Source organism: Ctenocephalides felis, unplaced genomic scaffold (genome assembly GCF_003426905.1).
Source record: "Ctenocephalides felis isolate EL2017-DRISC unplaced genomic scaffold, ASM342690v1 CF-g0.4_SCAFFOLD_01604, whole genome shotgun sequence".
Lineage (NCBI taxonomy): Eukaryota > Metazoa > Arthropoda > Insecta > Siphonaptera > Pulicidae > Ctenocephalides > Ctenocephalides felis.
Window position 1 is genome coordinate 29,821,936 of NW_020537758.1, and position 26,037 is coordinate 29,847,972.

The window sequence follows — 26,037 nt, forward strand, 5'->3', positions numbered from 1 at the left end:
CAGAAAGGAAATCCACGATTTCTCGTTTAAAGAATAACACAAGTACACATGTGCCCAAAAAAGTATATAATTTTCAGAAGCAATTGCGTTCGCATTTCCAGCAAAGCAATTTTTCTTAAGAAATCAACTTTGAAGAATATTGCTCATTCCTGTTATCAAATGCACACTACGAATTTTAAAATTAATATAGATTGAAATAAGTAATGACCGTAGGATGTTAACTATATTTTGTTACTAATGTTGAGAAATAGCTAAATCACTCGTGAGGGCATTATAATACATAATTATCACGTTGTCAAATTCTAAATATAGTTTATTTCAAAATGTAATTCAGCAAACAAACACCCTTCTCATTTTTACTGACTGAACTGATTGTCAGTGAAATGCGTTAGCAGACATCGTGTTTTTTTACGTTTTGTTTTTTACTTATGTTTTATTTTGGAAATTCATCAAGTAGTTCACCATATTACAATCCATATTAAAAGCGCAACTTTTTGTTTGAATTTACTAACACACTTTAGTACATTTTTCAATTTAATAAACTTGGGACGATTGTGCCTTTATTTTAGTCTGTGGTTCTCGAAATTTTAATAATATATACGTTTCAAAAGTTTAAATAAACAATAATAAAATTCAACAAAAAAAATAGTGACAATTTGACCAACGTTCTGAGCTGCACTGACAAACTCATCATTCTCAAACTACCTATATAAGATAATTTTTTTTTCGTATTTTTTAAGATAGTTACAATAAGTCACTAGGTTTGGGCTTGTCGTTGATTTCTGAGACACCCTGATTAATTACTGTTGCAATACAATATATTAAAATACCACAATAAATGAGTGAATGAATGATCATCTAAGATGATGGATAAACAATGATCTCGTACAGAATGTTGTTCACTTTCACAGAAAAAGCAAAATGCTTTTGAAGAAGCAACTGAAATGAAAGTCGTACATTTGGTTTGCCCAAAAAGAAGAAAAATATTTGACTAACAACTTGATTATACAGAATGATAAATTAAAAAATTCTATAAAAATATGTAAATTTCTTTCTGCATTACAATATACAAATATAATCGTATTGTTCGTAAGTATATTTAACATCTACATGTCTCACCATAATATGATTATTATAATAGTTAAGATCATATTATTATCAATAAAATATTGTTAATATTATAACGAATGGGAAAACAACTAATAAGTTGTTTTTCCAACATGCCCATTTAGTATACAATGTCCCTTTACGGCTGACAATTGTAAATTACTCAATGTTATTAAATGTCCTTAACTGGACAGTTGTAAATAATATAGAGAATGAAATATATATATATATATATATATATAATCAGTCTTTTCCGATTTTGTGGTTGGCACAAAATATGGTTGTAAACGAATGCCATTGTGCTTTAAAATGCCTATTTCGTAAAAATATATATTAAATATTTTAGTATTTGATTTCAAAAAAAGTATCAATCAGGTATTTGTCCAAGAAATCTGTCCTCAAACTACATCAATATAGTATATTCATGCTCTAAGATTAACGTAAATGAAATCTACGTTTTATTATCTAACTTTTCGCAGTTTCAAAATATTTTTAATTTGTAAGAACACCGTATTGAGTTTACGTCAAAACAAGTATCTCGCAAGGTAGGTACACATCGTAGTCCTGATCCTGATACAGGTCGCATCGTGTGCGAGAAGCGCACGTAGCAACCCTCGCGAGCATTCGCGCGATCTAAGAGAGACGGTGCCTGAGCTGAATTTTGAACTCCTGAACATTGAGCAAAAACGATAGAAAATATAAAAAAGCTACGACTGTACGGCATTCGTATCTTTCTAGTCGTTATCTATTCTGATTTCTGAATATTACGGGAGACTACCGTGGAGGTAGTTGGTACGTATCACTTAATCCTATCTCGAGATAAAAGGTCGGTGCAGCTTAGCAATTTAAATAGTAAATTTAGATATGAAGCACATTATAATATACGGCTGACAATTGTAAATACATAATATACAAAAATATTTTGGAGCAAAGTGGGGTTTAAAGGTGCAGGAGTAAAAAAGTCCACCACCATTATCTCAATAACAGGTAATGTTATTTTAACGATACTATTTTAATGTAAACAACCAAAGATGTGCACCTTTAAAACAACCAAAGATTGCTATCACAGGACAAACGGCCAATTGTAAATTTTTTAGCAAATGTTATTTTTCAGTGTTCTTTTCGTTGTTTTGAGCAATGTGATTTTAGCCTATGATATGTGAATATAATTTCAACGTAAAGTAAAGCAGAGCTTAAAGATCAGTGGGTAAAAAGGGCCACCACCGATATCTCAAAAACAAGTAAAGCTAAGATTTTTTTTAACAACAATATTTAAAAGTAGAGAAAAACATGTATGACCAGATATCACCTTGATTGTTACTATGTTGCTATCGTAAGATAACCGGCAATTTTGAAAATCTAGAACAAATGACTTTGCTTTTGTTGTTAGTTTTTTGGGTCGTGAGCGCTGTTGTTTAGTTTACGAGACCTTAATATAATTTTTAAGTATACGTTATTTAATTGTTTAATAAGATATATTGTTGATTTTTAGTTAGGTTCAACAGTTTTTTTTTTATATAACATCTATAAAAGCTTACACGTGGGTGCAATAAAAAGTACCAACTGAATCTTTACCCTGGCAAGGGTTCAGTAAGCAATAAAATAGTAATCAAATAATTAAATTAAGTTAAGAAAAAGTTTCACTTATATAGTTTTATCCATGTATGTGGAAAAATATACCCATAAAATTAATTTTTTGCATTGGTTGAATAATGTAGCTATTATTTTGTAAAATCTCTTTAAAATTAAGAATAAGACAATGGATCTATTTGCCCATTGGCCGTCTCATTTTCACCGAACAGATGACAAATTTTTGAAAAACAGCAAAAATACACATTTCTACAATTAGCTCCGAGTTGTACCGAACATGTTGAAAAAGTTATTTATTTGATATGTGTTAATTGTTGTAATATAATTGGTTTCATATTTACAATGAAATTGATTAAAGCCAAATCGGACATTTGTGATTTACCTTTATATATAATAAAATACAATAATTAAAATTCTCGTAAACATTAGAAACATAATTAATATAATAATTAGCTGTAAGTGGAATTCTGTCTTAAGGCAATTAGGGCATTGTGCCTTAAGGCAAATTGCCGGAACTTCCCGTACCGCAATTCAAAATTCGAGTAATTAAAAATAATCAATAATAATAATCAATAAAAGTTGATCAATGATTTGAAACTTTTAATAGAATTTCGAACCATATTAAATAATTCTATCTTATTCTATATTTATTTTGAAATATTTTGTAAATTCTGAACTTTTTTTTTCAAAGCAATCGTACTGCTTTAACTGCATAAAGCCGAAATATCAAAGCTCGTAAGCGCCGCGTCGCCGTCTAACGCGTAAACATTGGTACGGAACCCATAGGAATGTAAACAATATTCATACTTATTGTTAAAATCTCTATATAATATCTGATAATTTGATGTGCATATGTCTAATGTTCATTTTTGACCGCCAAATGGCTCATTTTTTTAATTTTTCCTCCATATCTCCAAAGTCGTTGAACCTGCCTTTCCAAAAATTTGAACAGTTCTTCATTTAATCGCCAAAAACTAACCGTCTCCTTATCAATACGAATCGAATGTTTTTTGAATTATTCAAATCGGTTGATCCGTGTTCCCGAAATCGTCGACGAAAATTTGTATCCACACATACATACATACACGCACACACACACATAAATCCATTTTTCCTAAGGTATGCCAAAATGTTCAGAAGGTTTTGAAACGTAAAGATCTATAAAAATTTTCATTTTCGATTTTTTTGCGATTACTATAACTTGCCCTACGGAAAGTTAATAATTTGCGAGCACTTGAATGTCTTTGATGTAGTTTCAAACAATATTGTAACAAATCTTTAAATATTTAATCATAAAGAATAAAAAAAATAACAATGAATAGTACAATAATACTTATGTACTAATTCATAGCAATTAAGTATATAAGTAGCTATTTCATCTTATAAGTTCGCAGTTATTTTAACAAGAAAAGTTAAAAAAAAGTGAAGAAAAACACCTACGAAACGTCTGGAGACATAAATCGTAGAATCCCGATACAGAGAAATATTAGGATCATTTTATAAACCCGTAAATTTTTCGCTTTCATTCCGCGCCGTCCACTGAACGGGCTGTAAATCCATACCGACCGTCGGATAAGTCAGCGGCACTTTATAACGCGAATGGTATCAGTGTGTTTTCCTATTCCTCAGGGCATACGATAAGTTCACCGACTGAATCACGAATATGCCGCCCGTGCCCCCAGAAGGAGTCCAAGAACAAAACCGTACGTGCGTGAGCTTCGGGGACGCCCTTCTATGATACCTCTCTGTATAGGAAATAGGAAGTTATATTGTAACTACCGGGTGGCGCAGTTGCAGGTATGAAATAATCATCACAAATTTAAAGGTGTTTGCTAAATAAATATCTTGTTATATTTGTATTCTTTTAACTCGCTCGCAGAGTAAGTAAAATAAAAAAAAATTTGAAACTTTATGGATTTAAGAACAACGTCTGGTTACTGGCGTTCGATATTATTCTTTTGCAATTATAACAAAGCTCATTTGCTTGAAATTAAACATAACCTAAAAAGTAGGAAATATATATATATATATATATATTTGAATAGTCTTGAATTTGATGTTGATATATATGTTTAATTTGAGTTTAATATTCGGGCGTAACATCAATAAAAATAGTATGAGTTTTTTTAAAAAATTTATTTATTTAAAATCCATACGTTTCGGCTAGCATCTTAGCCATCATTCAGTGGTAATCAAGTTAACTATAAAAATTGAAACTAATTAAATTATATGAAAGGAAATTTCATGGAAAAGCAATAATAATAATAATAGTAATAAAACACTTACAATTTTGTATCCTAATATAGCATATGAAACCATTATTAATCCATGGTATGAGTATGTGCACATTGATAAGATATGTATTTTTTAACACAAACATCACAAATGGTAAAACACACTAATAATCATGATAACTTGACAAGTTGTCGAAACTATGTATTTACTCTTCGGAGTTTAGGATAGAAATGTCACAACTTTCTCAAAGTAGTTTTTAGCATGTGTTGATATTTTTTGGAAAATTTAAAAGGCGATGGGATTTTGTTATTTTTTAAGGAATTTTGACACGCTATTAAGAAACCACGTTTAACTGAGCATATTAAAAATTTAAATCACAATATCGATTTTTTTAACCCTAAAATTTTACATTTTGAAGAGAATACAATTAAAAGAAGATTCGCTGAGGGGTTGTTTTTACAATTACATAACGACAAAGTGATAAACAAACGCTTTGACAATACGGCCCTGAACGAAGCGAACACGTGGTTTCTTAATAGCGTGTCAAAATTCCTTAAAAAATAACAAAATCCCATCGCCTTTTAAATTTTCCAAAAAATATCAACACATGCTAAAAACTACTTTGAGAAAGTTGTGACATTTCTATCCTAAACTCCGAAGAGTAAATACATAGTTTCGACAACTTGTCAAGTTATCATGATTATTAGTGTGTTTTACCATTTGTGATGTTTGTGTTAAAAAATACATATCTTATCAATGTGCACATACTCATACCATGGATTAATAATGGTTTCATATGCTATATTAGGATACAAAATTGTAAGTGTTTTATTACTATTATTATTATTATTGCTTTTCCATGAAATTTCCTTTCATATAATTTATTTAGTTTCAATTTTTATAGTTAACTTGATTACCACTGAATGATGGCTAAGATGCTAGCCGAAACGTATGGATTTTAAATAAATAAATTTTTTAAAAAAACTCATACTATTTTTATTGATGTTACGCCCGAATATTAAACTCAAATTAAACATATATATATATATATATATATTTAGGTACAGAGGTGGCGTAATCGGTACAGACGTGTCGACTAGTCCTGGTTCGCCTCGGCCAAGCTTGACATAAGGCAGTATGATGTCAAATTTCCGCTTGAAGTTATAATTCTTAATATAATTTCAAGTAAAATCGCATTTCGTAGGCATACTATTAGAAATAATAGCTCATAAAATCGCCACTCATACAAGAAGAGTTATCCGATGGGTTGCCTTCATAGAACTTATAATACTGTGTATAAGGTCTACGGTTGCTGCTCATGAAGAAGTCTTAAACTAATATGTAATTCTAAGTAGTTCTAATTGCTGTAAATAAATAAAAAAAAATAATTTTAAGATCAGATAATTTCAAAAATAGGTAATCACAAGTGAGGGATCGTTCAAGAATAACGTAAGCAGATTTATTAAAATTATTTACCCCCCATCCCCTTGTCAGCAAAAGTAAGCAACGCTCTTACCCCTTACCCCCATGCATACGTAAACATTTTGCAATTAATGTAAAAAAATAAAAATACTATCTATGACGTAATCATCATCCAGACTCCCCTGCCCCCCATGTCAAGCCAAAATAAGCAAATCAACAACTCTCCCGCCCCCCTATAGTGCTTACGTAATACTTTAACGGCCCCTAATTTACATAAAAGGAAAAATAATAGTATACTACTAGTAAGTTATAAAAACGTAAAATATCTATAATTTAGTAAACAAATTAAATTTATAGATTCAAAATGTGAATGATATGTTTCAAGAAGTTGTGATACATAAAATAAGTTTCAAATAATTAAAGGTGGACTATTCATATATAATACATATCTTATAGTTTTTTTAACTTGCGGTAGAGCTTGAAATGTAAAAGTGTAATTTTTTTATATAGTTACTTTTGAAAGTCCTCTGATTATTTTGCCATGCTTCGTTAGTGTATCAGTAACAAAATTATTTAAAAAAAAGGAAAAAAAATTAATTGCAAGAATGAAAATAATAGTATGGGTAGATTTAGAGTATAAATTATAAAATCTTAAAAATGTTACATTTGTTTTACTTCTTCAAAAGCAAACATTTCATGTATAAAAATACAAAATCAAAAATTATGAGATTCAATTCTAATTTTTTGTGCAAACCGGAAAAAACAATTTCCAAATATCCAAAGAAAACAAAAAAAGATCATAATATATTTACCAGAAAATTATAGAACCCATTCAAATATCGGTGTGTCAATTATATATTCGCCCAAAAACTACAAAAATAAAAACACATATGATATGTGTTTTATATCATTTGTTCACTAATACATAGAATTCTTTATATCAAATATGATCGCAAAACTTAAACTATTATATAGCAATTACTAAAATTATAACAAAGTTCGTTTCCCGCGAGGAGAGAATAATGACTTGAAGGCATCTTCTGTAATTCCAGCGCAAAATAGTTCTTTTAACTCGATTCGCGTTAACTCGCCGATCTAATTTAAAAGCGCGATGAAAAAATTGCATCGTAAGCGGAAAGAAATCTACAAAAACAGGAGAAAAACAATATTTCATTGTTTCGCTAGTATATTGTTCATTTCACAGAAAGATTTTATAAACGAGATTAATACTTATATCGTATACAAAATATAATATGATAATAATAATAAGTAATATTGGATTATAATGTGATTGATTATTCGATTATGATTCAATAATAAAAAATAAAAATTGTTAATGACGACATTTTCGATTTTTTTGCGATTACTATAACTTACCCTACGGGAAGTTAAAAAAATGAAGATATGACTATTTATATCCAGTTTAATACAGTTTCATTTCATTTTCACAAGATCTTTCTGGCCTACCTACCCATAACGGTTTCTGATAAATATATTTTAATACTTTAATCCACCCTGTATTATATTTAGCTTCTTAATCCCCGTACCCATATTCAGAAAATAATGTTTGGGTTAATAGGTTCATTTTAGATTACAATCTTTATTATATAATTTAGAAAATTTCATTTTTAATATAGAAATCATGAGAATTTCCTTGACCTGAGTACGGATTAAGAAGCTAAATATATAAAATTATATAATATACACACACATATATATATATATATATATATATATATATATATCTTGATAGTTTTTTCGACGTTGAAACATATTTCAAAGTAACTAGCAGCCCATTCGCCGAAATAAAAAAGGTATAAGTATAAAAACTTTTATTTATACGTTTCGACACAAGATGCGTGTCATCATTCAGCAACTACAACAATTTGAAAATTTTATTAACTAATATAAAATTTTCAAATTGTTGTAGTTGCTAAATGATGACACGCATCTTGTGTCGAAACGTATAAATAAAAGTTTTTATACTTATACCTTTTTTATTTCGACGAATGGGCTGCTAGTTACTTTGAAATATATATATATATATATATATATATATATATATATATATAAGTGTTATTTTATCATAACTGTGGACATTTGAAACTGAATAGGTAGAGTAGAGCGGGGCTTAAAGTTCCGCAGGTAAAAAGATTCGCCACTAATATATCAAAACAAGCAATTATGAATTCATTAACGAGAATATTTGTAAGTGGATGGAAAACGATGTCTAATTAGCCATCACCTTCTGACGTTACTATCGAGAGATAAACGAAAATATTTAAAATTTCAGAACAAAAGTATTTTATTTCGTTATTAGTTTTTTTATAGTGAGCACTGTTGTTTAGTATACGAGACCTTAATATAATTTCTAAGTATACGTTGTTTAATTGTTTTATGAGATGTTTTGTTAATTTTGAATTAGATTCAACAGTTATTTTATATAACCTCTATGAAAGCTTACAAGTGTGCGGAGTAAAAAGGACCAACTAAACCTTTACCCTGGCAAAAGTTGATCATTTGTTTGATATGTGTTATTTGTTGTGACGTAATTGCTCAAAGTAAAATTGGACATTCACCTTTGCCTTGCCTTACTGTATGAAAAATATGGGAATTTACTTAACGATATGAAAAACATCAATTTTTATGATAATATTGAATAGATCACAGCTAGAAGAAGAAGAAAAAATCACTCTGACGCAAAGTGCTTCGAAGTACGATATAAAAGAATAATTCCAAAGTTGGCCCATAAACCTGGTGCACGTGAGTGGGTTTTCTCGTGGGTTCGCAAAAGTTAAATTGTTAAATTAGCCTAGGTGAAGGAGATTCTTACTCGATAATTGATAACAGTGCTGGAAAGATTTCTAGCACTTGTATTGTGAATACACACATAAATAAATATATTTAATTACTTCAAGAATTTGTTACAACACTTTAAAAATTTCTGAATTAAGTATTTTGATTGTGTAAGAATAATATTGAATATGTGAATATTCAATATATTTCTAGAAAGTCTTTCACTACACGAAAAAGTAATTTATAAATCTCTTTTACTGTTGGTTAGAAATTACGTTTTCGCTCACAATTATTACAAGAAGAAACATCAAAAGTGATCCATTCAAAATTCCCTGTGACAATAAAACACAAACTTCGACTACTGAAAATTTATTAATAATTTGCAATAACGACGTTAGAATCTCTGATCATAATTCATAAATTCACCACTTTGGAGCTGAATTTGTGCACGGTTACGTATAAATATTTAAATATAATGCTCGGCGATTTTACCATAAATAAAGTCTGTCGCTTTTGTAGGCACTTTATTCTCGAAGTCTGTTGTTTTAAGAAGAAGAAATTAGAAATGACGTTAATATATTGATATTTTGAGTTATTACAAATAAACGTAAATATTTTAAACAGCAAAAAACATATATATTTCTACAACAATAAACTTTAGCTGGAAGCTTTACTGAATATAGTCATATAGTTGTTTGTTTGATATTCGTTATAATATATTTGGTTTGGTTTTCACAATGTAATTGCTCAAATCTAATTGGATATTTGTGCCCCTCCTTACCCTGAACTTTATATTTTTTGTGACATGAAAGAAATTAAATGCGATAATTTCTTGCTTAATTTAAAATTGAATACAAAAAACTGTACACTTCTCCACATAATACTCGAACTGAAAAATTAGTAAAATTAATCTGTGCTAATAAATATAATACATATATGTATGTGAAAATTGAGCTAATATTGTAAATTATAATTTTAATAAATGATAGCGAGATTGGGAAAAATAATAATAAAAAATTTAATTTAAAAACTAGTGATATTAAAAATTTTAAACATACCAAAAATTATATGCAATATCCAGTGTTTTAATCCCCATAAAAGAGCATTTTCTCTTTTTTGCTTTATATTATTTGTTCTATTTTGTTTCTTGATTAATTTTATTGATACATTTTTCATATCAAATAATTATAAAATGAACGAAAGTTTTTTAAGCTCAATAAAGCCACCCACCAGTTCCATTTTCGTCCAAAATTTTTGTTCTTGGTTCAATTTTTTAGGATTTCTCAACCGACCTCTTAAGAATGTCTGCGCCCGATGAGATTCTTGTCTCGCTTTCGGTGCTGTTCCGTTCTTTATTGCAAAACTTTCGCATTACAAACTTTTGCCTCGGCGATGCGATAAATCATGCGTTTTTTTCCTTATTCGCGATCGCCCTACCGCGCTATTTTTTACTTAGTCACTCACTTGTATTATTTTTCTCAAGTTTAACACTTTCCATTTTGCATTAAATTCTAGTGGAAAAAGTCTGCCGCGGAATTTTATCTTGGCTTTTATTAAGTTATGAGAAAATTTGCGCCAGATGTAGATTGAAAATTCTCAACCTTAAGAAAATTACAGTACATAATACACTTTAATAAAACAATTTATTAAAAGTTGGAATAGAATTTTATAATACAAAATTGATTGTAGATATATTTATGTACTAAATTTCTCATATTTTCAGAAATTATTTAGGAAATTATTATTAAGGAAATTAATAGATTTTGATTTACTTCCTAATTAGTTTTAGTTTGATAGTTGTAAGATTTTGAATGTTTCCAGGCGTAAGATAAAAGGTAACTTGGTTTGGTCTTTTACATGAACTAGTTGTAAGTAGCATTTTTCCTCAAGGCATGTTGCATGAACTTTTTATATTTGAAACCATACCTATAAAATATGTAACTGTATAAATTAAATTAAATTAATTTGTTTTTATTCATTTCGGCTTTTACAAATGTATTTTATTAGGTGTGGTCGAAACTGTGACCAGTAGCTACCAATAATACTCCTCAGAGCGTACAGAAGTTTTGGTATAAATTCTAATAAGAATCTGCAAAATTCTAAACGATAGTCCTTACCGAAACTTTTGAAATATTCAAATCGGTAAAGCAAATCGTTTGTTTTTTTGCGAAAACAAACTTTTTCGGTAGGTCAAAAGTATCAAATACCTAATACATGGCTTTTCAAACTTTGGATTTAAAATTAAAAAAAAACATATATGGAATCTCATACTTTGGACCGCCTACATACACGTTTTCCAATATTTGATAATTCGGGTTTTTCTCATAAAAACACAAACTCGATAAGAAAGTTTATAAATGAATTTAATTTATACACTGATCCAAAATTTACTTTGTATTTAATCATGGTTTTAAATTATCTTCAACAGTTTGCACGAAGTTAACTCTGCTAAAATACAAAGTGAAACAAAGTAACTGTTCGAAATCTTCAAACTCCTCAAGGAAAAGAATCCGTTACATAAAATATAAATAAAAAAGCAGTATAAGACGACATACCGAAAGCAATTATTGAACTACTTGAAACTAATTTGCAATTCAGTTGCCAATTATCGTAATTAATCTTCTAAAGCGAAACGGAAAAAAATATATCGAAAAAATAGATACTCGGCCCGATCGGGATGAGGCACTCACAAAGTATGCAAACCAATCTGGAAAAAAAATCAGCATTAAGCAAAACTCGAACAATGCTTATCGGTACGTTCGTTTCCATTCAGAATTAATTAATTCGCGATGATTCAGGAGTCCCCTGTCCAGACCCCCCCCCCCCGGGACATCTAAATCTCTAATGAAGCTCGGAGATCAGTTCTGTAGTACTGATTGTGATTTTTTTCTTTCTTTTTTGTTTTGTTTGATTTTATTTCGTATTCGAGTAATAACTGCTCCGAGCGGAGAAGTTTTCAAGTGATCGCAACCAATAAAAAAGTTCGAAATTGAAAATTGAAATGTACTTCACAACTGCGGCGGTGAATATATATTAACAGTAAATGCGTGTGCCTTAATGAACAAATGAAAGAACTTCGAGAATTAAATTTTGTGTTGAATTACTTCTGTAAGTTGTAATACAAAGAACAAATCGAAAATATATTCTAAACTTAAACAGTAAAAAACATATTGAATAAAATCTTATGAGTTATAATAATAATAATATTAACTATTTTAAAAAGAAATAATAATCATGAGAAATAAATATTTAAATATTTCAAAAATAATATAATTGCAGAGTTGTGATACTAACAAAAATCACATGAAATAAATCTACTCCTAAGTTAAGTATGATGGAACTCGAAATATTAAAGTTAAATATGATCTCTATAAGGTATCATAAGATGCAAAAAAAATTAAATAAATTCAATAATTAATTTTATGCGATGATATTTTATGATTACAAATTTGATAAAAATTTGATCATATTGCTCTTGGGAATAAATTAACTTGCAATTTTTTCACCAGTGAATTTATTATTATTATTTTTTAGAGGTTAGTAAAATATGAGCGTTTGTTTATAGGTCCTTTTTATCTCAACAATATGTAAGCTTTAAAAATAAAAATATATCTTATAAAACTATTAAATTACGTATATTCAAAAATAAATTCAGGTATCATAAACTAAATAATAGAGCTCAAAATAAAAAAACTATCAAAAAATACTTTACTATATTGACGCAAATTCACAATTAACATGTAATAATCAGAAATAATTGATATTTATTTGTTCTGCAAATTTTTATTACTATTTTAAATTTCAAGCATTGTTTGAATAAATGTTCGAATAGAATCTAATTATTATAATAATCCATCTAAACCAACTTGCGGTTGAAAATTATGCATTTCACTTTGTGAAGTACATGAATATCTCTTGAAATTGAGAACACATAAATATTCACAGCACTGCAGAAACATAGTTTTCCATTAAGAATAGTTTCGCGTAGAGTAATATTAAAAAAATGGGTGGACTTCATGGAGAAATAATATATTCACAATGTTCATATTGGAGTGCTGTGTTTCAGAATCGATTTTGAGTAATCCAGCAGAATAGAAAGTATATAATTAGCCAAAGCTAAAATACGCCCTTTAGTTAAATTTAAAAAATATTTAAATAACTATTAGCCCTTTATTATAAAAACAATCGATGCAGAATGTCGTTTCTATCACTATGAATTTATTTTTTTAATATTTAGAATATGAAGAAAAAAAATTGTTATATTGACTTTGAAATAGAATCAAGTCTAGAGACTTGTATCAGAGATCCCGGGTTCGATACCCACTTCGAGCAGCCTGTTGTCAGGCAGCAAGATTTTCACTTATAAGGAAATATAGATAGCAATATGTTTCCAAGTGAAAATAGCCCTTGCTAGGCATTGCTGCACCAATAAAATGTCAGCCCTATTAGATTATTTCTAATAACAAAAAATCATCAAATATAGATGGATTTACCATTGGTTTACCATCTAAAAAATACGAAGTAAGGAGAAGTTTCACACCAACAGCTCATAGGACGTAAGGTTCTGATTGCTGTTCAAAAATAATAATAATATAAAGTCTATTGACAATAGCATGGGGTCCTCTGCTAGATTTGAAATAAATCATTATCTCTAATATTTAAGTGTTGAACCTTTAAAATAAATTCATTCAGACAGCATTTATTTGGTAGCTTCCCGCTTTGTATTCATCATTATATACATTAGAAGTAAATTTTGTCGATCTATTTTGTACTACACGATTTTGCTCCCAAAGACAACATCACACAAATAAAATTATCACCTCGAGGAGCAAACAGCAGATTCGCGAGATACGCGGAGGCTGTGTGTATCTTTTATCAAAAGACTTCTCCATTGGTGCCGCCGTGTAGCGTCGTTGTAGGCGATGGTCTTTTGATTTATTAATTCCAAAGTTTTAATGTTTCCTGCCGCCGTGGATATTTTTGCATTTTCAAGGAAGTTGCTAGCACTTCGTGCGATATACTGCGAATACCATGTAAGGAATGCCGTGCCATTGCGGCAGCGAGCGCGTTTTTAATGAGGAACAAAGTGCTGGGATCGGACTTCCTCCTTTTCCGAAACTTGGAAAAGTTAACAAACAGTTAAAAGAGATGAAGTGATTTAGACAAACAGGGATTTTATTGAAATTTGTGAAGTTTCTGAATTTGCATTTACACGATTTCAGATGCATATTTCGAACAAAAACTAATTTCGTCTGGTGGTTTTTTAATGAAGGTGCTCCATCAACAACAGTCCACAGGAATAATGGTGGCAAGCATAAAAAACAGGTTAAAACAATAGGTATATACACCAAAATAAATTTTATTTTATTGTCAGAAATATGTAACACGACTCAACACAATCATTTAAATAAAGCTTATGAATATAATATAACAATATATAACAAAAAATATTATTTTACCAAATGCAAGTTTTTTTTTATTATTATTATTTCTGCTAATTTTAACAATCAGATGCAAGTCAAGTGCAACTTCCTTGAAAATGTACAAATATACCTGTCTTCAGAAAATATTAAATCTTTGCAAAACCCTTTTCTTTCTTATATTAAATTTCCCTCTCTCTTTCGCATTTTGTCTTAGTTAAGTTAAAAAATTTTAAAGCACATGGAGTATTTTCTGAAGACACAGCCCATAATTCTGAACTTTAATTAGTTTTTATATTTAATCTATTTATGATGGCCTTTAGTATTTCAGTAAGAGCAACAACTCTATCGCCAAAGTTTTATTAAAATTGCCAATAAATTATCTTTAAAAATCAATTATAACAAAGTGACCCCACCGATCTTTGCAAAAAACAAATGATTATTAATTTCAAATATCTTACAAACATTTTTTGAATTTTCGAAATAAGTTCAGGATTTTTTCTAAAACGTGGACCCAAAATTTTGTACTTTTCTGCTAACTATAAAGAAATTGCTTGGCCGATCTTCGCGCAAAACTAATAATGTCTCTATCGAGATATATTTAATGACATTTAAATTTTTGAAATCAGTTCAGCAGTTGTTTAGAATTCTTTGGCGTAACGTCAAATTTTGAATCATATCATAAAGCTCATTCAATTTCGGTCTCAAACCACGCAGAATGACTTGGAACGTCAAAAAACAGAATTAGAAAAACGAATTTTCTGGAGGAAACGTAAACTTACAAATATTTAAATACAATATTTCGATAATATTGAAAAAATATGTAATATTATCTTGCTTAATCAGAATGACATAAACAAGAATAACAACATTAAGTTGTATTTTAGCATATATTTGCTAGAATTTATTTAGTTAAGAAAATTATCAGAAGTTAATAAGCAAATCTGTGATCTTGATAGTAGTAGAAATATGTGGCGTACGATTTCTTATTACTGTCGTTTTTGTATCTAAAGTGATGTTTCGTGAATTGTTTAAGGATAAAATAATAATGAACTTTTCGACGCGTTTCTCATTCGTGGCCACTCAAAGAGACGGAAAGCGTTGTGGAAATGAAAGCATTGTTTTGGGAATACAATTAATTTCCTGCCGGCGGTTTTTCCGAACACGATAAAGCGACCGCATGTCGCGCCTTCGAAAAAAATCTCGTTTGTTTCTTTTGGAGCTGTGGCGATAGATTCGAACAAATGACTCTTTGAGAGCAATCACTGATTCCTAAACCTTGTATCTAATTGTAATTTGTAATTTCATTCATTATATTATTTAAAAGTAATTAAAAATAATTATAATAATGATTGTTGCACGGTTTAAAATTATTAATGCAATTCGAATGTAAACCTCAATAAATAGCAATGATATTTTTTTTAAATATATAGGTTAGAGTGAGGCTTCAAGGGCCGCGGGCATTAAAGTCCACCACCAATATCTCAAAAACAAGTAAAGTTAGAATTTTTTTAACAACAAAATTTCAAAGTCAAAAGAATAAGATGCATAACCAGCTATCTCCTTGAATCTTTGCAAGACATTAATATATTTTTAAGTATACGTTATTTAAATGTTTTATAAGATGTATTGTAATGTAGCTATTATTTTGTTAACTCTATTTAAAATTAAAAATAAAACATTGGACCTGGCTGTCCCATTTTATCCCGCCTATAGGGTAAAATAAACCAAATGACAATTGAACAACAGCAAAAAAGCACATTTCTACATAGATGGATTGGGTGTGAGTTTTACTGAACATAGCCAGATAGTTGTTTGTTTGATATGTGTTATTTGTTGTGATATAATTAATGTGATTTTTACAATACCTTACACTGTTGTAAAATTTGAATATGCATTTCTGTAAATTATGTAAATGGGTAATCCGTAAGCAGGCGGTCAAATAAATTTGTGTTAAACAAATATCTTATATCCATTACTATTTCTATCCCATTTTTTTTTTCAAAAAATTAAGTGTCATAAAAAATAGAATGCTATTTTTAAAATGCTAAAATGTTATTCGCTTTCGCCAACAATAGTATATTTTTAACGTATACTTCTATTATTCTATACAACGAAAACTTCCTACGTTTCGGAATCTTTCCGCTTTCCGTGGCAAAGTTATTGCTTCTAGATTGAGTTAGCTACTTTTGTTAAAATTTCGCGCTGCAAAAAATGCACTCAGCTTGATGGGAAAAGATTTGACAAAAAACGTACCCGAACAATGAAAAAGGCGTCACGAAAAAAACTGAATATACATAGAACGCCCAAAGCAAAAAAGATTAAAATAAACAAACAATGTGCAAGAATAGTAATGATATAAATCTGATGCTTAATTTAGTAGTACATTACACATGTTATATAAATCAAACTGTGTTTTTGTAATAGATACTATCAGATAAATTAATTATAAAGAATATCGGTTTTATATTACAGACTGCGCTAAAACGTAAAGTCGATATTATTTTCCAAGCCGAAGAAAAAAGAGTAAGGGTTGTTTTTCTTTATAAATATTAATAGAAGGACTGTAGATATTAAATCAGATTGCATATTTTATTAATGAGTTTCCGGTACAACGCTGTTATGAACATGTAATTTTATAGAGCACAAGAAAAAAAATACATATAAATGTACATATAAATTCACACAAACGTGTATATACAGAATATCCCAGAAGTCATTGTCAAGCCAAAACGAGATGGAAGTATAGATCGTAACTATCATGAAAAAATTTAGAAAAAAAATTATCTTGTGTAGTTTGAAAATTATAAGCTTTCAAGTACAGTCTAGAGCTTTGGTCAAACTGTAATCATTTTTCAATTATTCTGGTTAGTGCTTATTATTTTTGTTCATTTAAACTTTGGAACCGCAATCGTAAATAACATTTGTAGGACCACAGTCCAAATTAATGACACAATTGCCTCAAGTTTTCTATGAATAAATAATATTTGTTAAACTATGAATTTAAAAATTTTAAAATTGTACGACTTTGAGACCTTACTTTTAAAAAAGTGTACTAAATTATGTTGGCAAGTTTTATTAAAAGTTTGCACATTCAATCTATCATTTAATATAGTAAAATATTAGTTTATTAGTTTCATAATAATAAAAAACAATAAAAAATTAACACGATTTGTGCAAGTATATTTCATTCACAATTAGTAATTCACGCACATTTAGGTTGCGCTTACAACAAACATTTAAACTAGAAAAGTTCAGTTTTTTATATCTCGAACTGCTTAATATCATGCAGAAATAATATGGATTTTAACTTGAAAATGTAGATGGTAATATGCTTCCAAGTAAGAGCTTTTGAGGCACTGGGACAATTACGAAGGACGACAGTAAGGTTACCATCTTATTGCGTTCAAAAATAAATAAAACTATATTTTGCTTAGAGACCACAATCGATGCACTACCTGCTATAACATTATTATTACATAGAAATAACTAGATTATGCAACTCTTGAAGGTCTTAATTTATTATTAAAATTTAAAATATATATATATATATATATATATCGATTATTAAAATAAAGAAAAATTTATTAATCGTGCTATTTAAGTTTTATTAGTTTGCTATACATAACACTATTGATATGTTAAGATGTGATACTGTTATTTGAAAATAATTTTTACGTGCAGCTTCTAGAGCAGCGGTTTCCAACCTTTTCTTCTTTGCGCCCCCCTTTTGAATGAAAAAAATATTGCGCCTCCCCCTTCTTATTTTTCTAACAATTTAATTTAAATATACTTAATATAACATAAATTATGCCAAATAATACACAGTATTATAAAAAATACACATACAAACATAACTATTTATTATAATAATTTTCTGTTTCACATAAGTAAGATCTCACAAATGGTAATAAAATTTCTAAAGCATTATTTGTCAAAGTAGGAAAATCGTCCTTTACTGGTAACCAAAACTCAACAATATATTTTCTATCATATTAAAATCTGACAAAAAGGGGTTTTTATAGTAATTTTTTTCGAGTTACACGTTTTTTATGAAACATCTGCTTCAATGTGCTATCACTAGATAAATCAATTATCATTTTCTGCTCTGCTGTTGAATGGCCAAAATCATCATGTTTCTCAATGACAAATGGATTTCTAATCCATTCGTATTTGGACGTAATTAGATAGAGTAATGCGAAAATTGGTTTCGTAGACTAGTCATATGACTGATATAATAATAAGATCTTTACTTACTTCTATTTCATCAGTAACACGAGTAATTTTAAAAGTGGGAAACATGTTAAAGTTATTAAGTTATTTGATCCTAGCTATACACAGTTCTAATTTTTTCATAAAAGCCGTAATCTTGTCTTTCTGAATAAAAGCACGAATTTGAGATCCGAAGTCTTTGAAAAATATCAACTAAATACGCAAATTTTGCGAGGAACTTTGTATCCTAAAACAAGATTGCTCCGTCTCTTTTGTTATCAGCAAGAAATATAGCAATTTCTTTTTTGAGCTCAAACACTCTTAGAAGTACTTTAAGTATTTTGCTGATTTGTTTTTGACACTTACTCAGCATTTAAAAATAATATTTTTGAAACAGCTTCGCGCCCCTCTTGGAACGGTATGGCGCCCCCCCAGGGGGGCGCGCCCCACAGGTTGGAAATCACTGTTCTAGAGAGAAGTATATTATTTAACGTTTGATAGCATGTCAGGCGAATTATTTCCACAAGGTAAAACTTGTATTCAGAACAAACCCAGAAACTTATATCTATATATATACAAGTGTATGTACATAAAATTATTGTGTCAAAACCCCAAATTCTCACTCACATATCCTTGACACCTATTTCATATTAGTCACTTTAGTAATGGAATGATTTTTCATCCTGCTTTCAGTCTGAATGTTTTTCACTAAATGTTTTATGGAAAAGCTTAAGTTTTACCTACTAAAACAAGAGTGGTTCACCCCCTAGGATTATACTATATTATAACTAATATAGCGAATGACTGACCTAATAAACAAAGCCGATGTTAGTCATATCTTACAATTTTTCAAACTCCTAATGCGGCCCATGAGTATAATGTTAACGATCAAGGAGAAAACTTAAATTAAAAAATCTCATTTCTATCCTTGAAGGTTGTTGCCGTTGTTCGCATGAACCGCGCTAGTTACTGTTTTTATTACCCGCCCTTATGAAATAATATTCACAAAGTAAGTCAAGGCTGTATGCAAATAAAGATGAAACGAGAAATATTTTTCTCAATTACCGTAGGATAAGAAAACGAAGCGAGTAAATGATTCTAATAGAAATGCATTCCAATTAGAATAGCAGTTATATTACTCATTATATATATATTTCATCCTTCAACATAAATTGACAACAATAAGGCTGTGCTTTTGTGAATATGCTGTTAGATAAATCCAGTTTGAATCAACGCTGCAGATGACACAAGATTAGCTGTAGAAACATTTGAAAATAAGAAAAACCCTATAAATTATCTTTAATTTGATTATTACCCTAAAAAAATTATAATTCTATTATATATGTATATATAATAATGATAATTATATTTATGCTGCAGCAATGCCCATGAGAACTATTTTCACTTCAGATCTTATTTGTAATCTATAACCTCAAGTGATATAACACTGCATGATATCAAATTTGCCGAGGTTGTGCCGAACTAGCTAGTGCGAGTCCTCGTTGTTTCAAAAAATATATGCTTTAGAAGTAACGCTGCTTTTTATTTTTATTTTTCCATATATTTACCCCGAAAATTAATGCAAATCTTAAATCGTAATTGACCGGAAGTATATATTTACATGAATCTCATTTCCCTGATGCCTATACACGCCTAATCTCTCATCCTTCCTCCATCGGTTTTATTAAAAAGGCATCCTCCGGTTGTACGGTGCATTCATTAAAAATTAATTTACTATTATTATAATCTTAATTAAGATCTATTAAAAATTTAATCAACTCTAAATACGGCTCCTTTGCTTGCTGTAATAACCTCCGACGTTGTGTGGCTTGTTATTTTGTTTCCTGCGCTCTTGTTGCGCGAGAATAACGCGGTATAAGAAACTCACCTCTTTAGGGCAGAGAGGGAATGGGTCGGAGAAAATATTAGCAAGGATTATTCCTTTTTGTAATAATTATATTTCTATAAAAATGAGAGAATAATTTGCAATACTAGTTAAAATTTATTTACGAATATACCAATAATTAATTTTTTTGTTGTGTAGGGGGAAGTCCCCAAGTGGCGGACACCTAAAGTTATTTCTAAATAAAGCAAAAAATATTTTACGAAATATTTATTAAATTATGATTTATGTTAAATAACAAGTTAGAAATCAAACTAAATTAACAACACCGCAATCTTTGCTAAAAATAATTAATACTATCAATCAAGCTTTGCTATCAAAAAATATGATTTTAAACAGTCACACCTAGTATGGGATATTTCAAAATAACCTGCATTGATCACATATCTAGCCATCTCCACGCTCTGGAATGTCTGCATATGTGTCTTTGATGAATATTCTAAGATATTGCAAAAAAAAAGTCACTATTCATCCACCCTTTTGGCTGGACCACACCGATGCTCTCAGCTGATGTGGCTGCTTTTCATTCTTTGACTTGGAAATACGAAAAATGTAGGTAATTAATTTAGTGACCGTTAGCACTCATATAGAATAAAATTAAATAATTGGCATAAATTACATAAATTCTCACAAGAAATATCAATATGTTTACTGTCCGGCACTAAGAAATGACTTAGTGTCCGGTGCTAAGGAACAGACATTTTCGTTCATTTGATGGCACCTACTGAAATTGTTTCATATCGTACCCATTTCCTCATTTCAAAAATATTAAACGCATCAGTAAAAACCTAGAATTGCATTATTATATTCTTGGAAACTGTATTAGTACCGACTCTGCCAAGGACTATACATTGTCTAAGTTTTCCTTTCGGGAGGTTTTTGCAGAAGAGAGTTTGGTAACTAATATCCTCCCTGTGGGAGTGAAAAGACGTCGGCATCTCGTTGTTGTGGTCGCCGTTGTTTATTATCAGAAAACGCTTCTAAAACGAACTTCTAGAATATTCTACATAACCGCCAAAGTTATTTATTACTCGTCTGCAAAATATGAATTCCCAGCCATGGAAAGTCTAAATCTAATTTTGGATTCTAATTCCATTAATTAATCTGTGAGTTAAAAAGATACTCAGAAAAATGTTGATAACACAATAAAATATTAAAAAAAGTTATACAAACTTAAACTCGTATTAAAAAATATAGTTATAGAATTTTAACAAAAATATGGAAAAAACTTAAGAAAAAATAAATTGACATATTGGAAACAGAGCAAAACTCAACAAATACAAAAATAATATTTAGATTTTATGTAGATTAGATAAAATGTAAATTAAAAATTTAAATTATATATAACATAAATTGAGAGATTGAATATGGTAACATAGAAAACTAAGAACAAAATAAATATTGAAAAACTGTATTGAATTAAAGCTGAGCCTGTGCATTTAATTCCATTTTCACTTGCATAAACTTCATCATCCCCGTTAAGAATTACATGTGTGTTTCCAGTTAATGATTGAATCATTTTGGAAATTTCTTAGAAATTTTGCAGACCTAAAGTCTATCGGAACATTTAATCGCGACGTGAGTTTTTCTTTCTTCTACTGCGAAGGATTGAAGTTTCTTTCTCTTTAAGTAGTCCCAGAAGACGCACCAGTCTGTTTGTTCGGAGAAGCGATTTCCTTTCATAAACATTGCACAATCTGTGCCCCAAGTTAAACACAGAACTAAACTAAAGTCAGTCTCACCACAAAGATAATAAAAGAGACAGATTTTAATAATAACTTTCAAATAAATTTGTCAAGGTAACATGGAGGTAAAATGAATAATTGTAGAGCTTCCATGGTTAATTGCAAGGCCTGGAAATAATATAGTTTACCTATGCCCTGAGCTGAGTTTGTTATTGATTTAACAGATCTAGAGCATTGTTTATAAAATAAAGTGTATATTATTGTGTGTATTACATAAAAAAATAAGAAGTGTAACTTCGTATTAGAAATTTAGTTACTAATCTCAAGTAGAGCAACTTAATGTATTTTAAGATAACATGCGCATTAATAAATTTACTCATGTGAGTGCAAATATGTAAGTTATAGAATGCAATTAATATTTTCATTTTTAATACGAAGTTACACTTCTTATTTTTTAATGCAATTTACACAATTATATAAACTTTATTTTATAAACAATGTTCTAGATCTGTATACTAATTAGTATATAAACCTTTGCAATGATGAAGTCGGGGCGGTTAATAGCCAGTTTTCAGTCTAGTTATAGAAAATAAGTCAATAGTCGTGAATAAATAGTTCAAGCAATGGTTGTTAGTCTATAAAATCAGTCAGAGTTCTGTAAAATTAATATTCATTTCAAAAGGCTTTGTTTGTCTATACTGATGAGCTCCAAATATAATTTGCTGCCAGCGGGCTTTACATATTTTGTGGCAGCGGTAGGACCCCACATTATTGGTGTCTTCGGTGAAATCTCTACCTGTTTCGGTTTCATCTGTGATACCAACAATAATGTATATACAATGTATATATTAATTTTGATGCTGAATATTTTGATATATATGTTAATGGAGATTTCTAAAAATTTTATAATATTTTTTTATAAAAACTTTTTTGTGACTATAACGACATAATTTATTTTCTATTTTTACCTGCAGTGAAAATATATTGCGAGAAATAGCAGAAAACTATTCCGTTTGCTGACTAAAAGCGTAGAGAAAGTCGAGTAATTAAATCTTTTAGGACAGACAATTAAAACTCTTGGAAATGTTATTTTAAAGAACATTAATCAGAGTTTGATTTCTTTCTAAGTTCAATAAGTTCGAGTTCGGAGAGTATGCTGCGAGAATTCATTTTGCTATTGACCCGCACTAAAGTTCGCACGATGTAGCATTATAAACGAAGAAGTTAACATAGAAGTCACGTCTGTTTTATTCTTAAAAAATCCGAAGTTCATGACGTTTAGAAGAAATTAAATTTCATATCATTATATATAAATATAACATGAATAATTTTTATTTTTTAAATGCTTACAAGAGCATACAACTTTTTATGATGATAGGATAATGGTTTCACTTAAAATAACTTGATAACTTTAGTTTTCAAAATCAGTTTGAGAATATAAGTACAGTATCTAAAAAGAATAAAGCAAAGAAAATATGTTGAAGTTTTCGAAATAGAAATGGAATTTATTAAATACTAGCAAACCCAGTGAACTCCGTTTCGCCACCAGGTGGTTTGAGAAGATAAAGAATTTTTTTTTTGTTTTATATTTGAAAAAAAAAGTGGGTATGAGTAACTGTCAAACAATGTATCTACCGGCATCATCTACTTAAAATATTGGTTTGTAGTACATGCTAAGCATCAGAAATGACGCTGTACGTGAAAAAAATCCGCCTTTTTGTTGAAATTTTTCTTCAATTTTTTTGCTATAAACCTCACGGAGTCCGAGACCTTTCCAACGAATGCAAAATCGTCGAAATCGGTTCGTGCGTTCTGGAGTTATATCGTCAGGAAGGTATTGAATAATAATCATATCATTTATTAAAATATTATTCAATGTCGACATTTAAAAAGGAATCTAATGAACACTTTAAGAATATCTTATCTACCTAGGCGCGTTAGGTTGAAAAAAATTGCTATTAATTATAACCTATCATTTTTTTGTAAGTTACAAATGAGTAGGTACATAAGATCAATAGAAATTTTATATTAGAAAAAGGTCTGAAAAAAGTAACTACCCGTGAAAAAATATAAGAAATTTGTGTTGTTCATTAGTTGAGACAATCCATAGATTTTCTAATAGTGTTGTCACTTAGACTAATAATCTAAAGTTCTGATTGATGCTGAGTAAATAAATAATAAAAATAACACTTGATGCAGGAATGAACTTTTTAATTTCATTAGTGCAAGGAAGTGATATTTCTAAATCGAGCTTTCAATAAATCTAACAGGTTCAAAATTAGGATGGAAACAAAATAAATTTTCAGAGTACAGAGGGTAACCTTCTGAATGAAATTTGGTATTTTGTATTGTACTCGTGTTGCATTAAACCCTTAGCTAATTCGAGTCAACGTTTCTGCCGGTACATTAACTGCTCCGGATTGATATTCATAACAATATACGATATAGAGACACGTGCCCACAATGCGTGGTGCCAAAATATACTGTGTTACATTAATTTCCTGACGCCAAACAATGATACCTGTGATTGCCAAATGTATACAATACTCTCGCGATAAATCACTTATCCATAACTAAAAAACTAAAATAATAATAAAAGAAAAAGTATATTAAATTGTTAACGTAAAACAAATCTATAAATATTGTGCAAACTATAAAGAGTTACTAGTTAGTAGTTATACATGTCTGTCTGATCATTTCGTCATCTTCATAAGTAATTTATTCATTCCTGATTCGCATAAAATTTAAATTTTAACAATTTATAATTAAGCAGTTAATATTATTATTTTAAGATATTAGAAGATTTTAACTTTTATAGACAGTCACAATATTATTAAAAATATTTAGCTACTCTTATCAGGTATCAATGTATTTCGTATAAATATAAACTTACCTTCGAGAAGTCAATAAATGGATGAAACTCTTAGTATCACAGAGTCTTATAAGATTCTGAACTAGATACTATAGTATCTTAGTATTATAGAATTAATGAAGACTATATATTTATAAATTGAATTAAAAGTTGAGAAACGCAGTTATAGAATCGCTAATCAAAACATTAGATATAAAACTCACCCTTTCTGTATGGCTGCTACTATATCAAATGAGCACCGAGGCGAATAAAGGGGTAAAACACCCTATCTTTCTTTGTGTATGCATTTAGTCACTGGCGACTTCGACATTCATAACTTCCCTGCATCGTATGACGCTTTCTGTAACAAAAAACAAATATTATAACAACGGTACACCTCCATAAAGTAATTGGTACCGTGCAAAATTGGGGTCGCCCGAAGATATTATTGTATTTGTTTATGATTTGTCCCTTGCACGCTTGGGAATGGTAAATAGAAGCGGAATTTGATTTAAATATGGATATCGTGTAAAATAAACTAGGTGTAAGTGAAATTTTATCTCAAAACAGGTAGCATGAATTGAAGTATACCACTATCTGTATAAAATATTTGGCATTTATTGACTTCAGAAGAGACAAATAATATTAGGTATTGCTAGAATTTGAATACATGATATAGAACAAAAAATAACAACAACCTAATAACTTACTTAAGGTTACACAATTAAATTAAGCTACTTTTGTTATATCTATAAGAAAGAATGTAAATCATTTTCTTTCAATATTTAATTTGACCCAATAAAATCTTGGATATAT

At 29.3% G+C, this 26,037-nt stretch overlaps 1 long non-coding RNA gene across 1 annotated transcript in view; it reads right to left on the reverse strand.

Moving 5' to 3' along the window:
• LOC113372172 overlaps positions 1-25,537 on the reverse strand; it is a 45,671-nt gene extending 20,134 nt beyond the window's left edge. The window contains exon 1 of the long non-coding RNA XR_003366726.1: positions 25,446-25,537. This is a non-coding gene — a long non-coding RNA (uncharacterized LOC113372172). The remainder of the gene's footprint in view (positions 1-25,445) is intronic.
• Between the last annotated feature and the right edge of the window lie 500 nt (positions 25,538-26,037).